Below are 1,574 nucleotides of genomic sequence, written 5' to 3'. Positions count from 1 at the left end.
CCTTGGGAAACTATGTGATATTTACACATGTATGTCTGATTTATTTCACTTATGAGTATATGTTCAAGTGGCATCCACTTCAATATAAAGGCTTTGAGTTTATCATTCTTTATAGCTGAGTAATACTCCATTGTGTAAAAATACCTCATATTTTTCATCCATTCCTTAGTTGATGAGCATCTTGGTTGTTTCCAAGATTTGGCTGTCAGAAATTGTGCTGCTGTAAACATAGGCACACAACATCAGTATGATATGATGTTTTCAGATCCTCTGGGAAAATTCCCAGTAGAAGAATAGCTGGATTAAATGGGATTTCCAGTCCCAGTTTTCTAAGGAGTCTCCACACTGATTTCCATAATGGTTGCACGAGTCTACATTCCCACCAGTAGTGGAGAAGGGTTGCTTTTCCCCAAAAGCCTCTCCAACATTAGTTGTTGGTTGATTTCTGTAGGATAGCCATTCTTTCTGGGGTGAGATGATATCTCAATGTTGTTTTAATTTGCATTTCACAGGTGGCTAGTGATGTGGAGCATTTTCTCATATATTTATTTGCTTCTTTAGTTTTGTCCTCTGAGAAGTGTGTGTTTATCTTGGATGCCCATTTCTGGAATGGGTCATTAAATTTTGGGGCCCTAGTGTTTTTTTACTTCTTTATAAATTCTACAGAGCAGACCTTTGTCTGAGTACTTATTTGTCATGATGTTTTCCAAATTTGTGGGTTGTCTTTTCACTTTGTTGGTAACTTCTTTTGATGTTCAAAAACTTCTCAAAAAGAGCAGGTCCCAGTTGGTAATTTGTTCAAGTATTTCCCATGCAAATTGATTTTTGTTCATGAACTCTTTGCCAAACCCTATGTCTTCAAGAGTTCCTCCTACTTTCTCTTCCAGCAGCTTTAGTGTTTTTGTTTTAATGTTTAGATCATTAATTCATTTCGATTTTAGTTTAATGTATGGTGATACACCTGGGTCAAGTATTAATTTTCCGCATGTAAAGAGCCAGTTTTTCCACCACCATTTGTTAAAGAGGCTATCTTTCTTCCAGTAGTATGTTTGGCCCCTTTGTCAAACATAAGGTGGCTGAAATCTTGGACACAATCAAGATGCCCTTCACCTGTGGAATGGATGAAAAAGATGTGGTACTTTTATACAATGGAGTATTACTCAGCTATAAAGAATGATAAACTCAAAGCCTTTATATTGAAGTGGATGCCAGTTGAGCATATACTCATAAGTGAAATAAACCAGACACACATGTGTAAATATCATATAGTTTCTCTGGTATAAGAACTAAAAAGAAGAAATACAAGAGGAAAGTGATCAATGATGTAGAGTGTGCCTAAGGAGAGTCACATGGAGTGAAAATATTCTGTCAGGCTTTCACAAAGAGCACACTGGCCAAGCAATGGCTGTGACTCAGCCACATTGTGGACACTGACAATGGTTCTACAATCTGAGGTACAGGATCTCAGGATAAATCCTGAGGGGATTTCACTGACCTTCTCAGACCCAAAAGCTACAACTCTTGTTGCACAGGTCCTGCTTTACCTTGGTCTTAAACATCCAGTAGAAAAGTAT

This window comes from Octodon degus, unplaced genomic scaffold (assembly GCF_000260255.1).
Source record: "Octodon degus isolate 3935 unplaced genomic scaffold, OctDeg1.0 scaffold00088, whole genome shotgun sequence".
In the NCBI taxonomy this organism is placed as follows: domain Eukaryota; kingdom Metazoa; phylum Chordata; class Mammalia; order Rodentia; family Octodontidae; genus Octodon; species Octodon degus.
The sequence above is the reverse complement of the archived record's forward strand: the minus strand, read 5'-3'. Positions refer to the sequence as shown.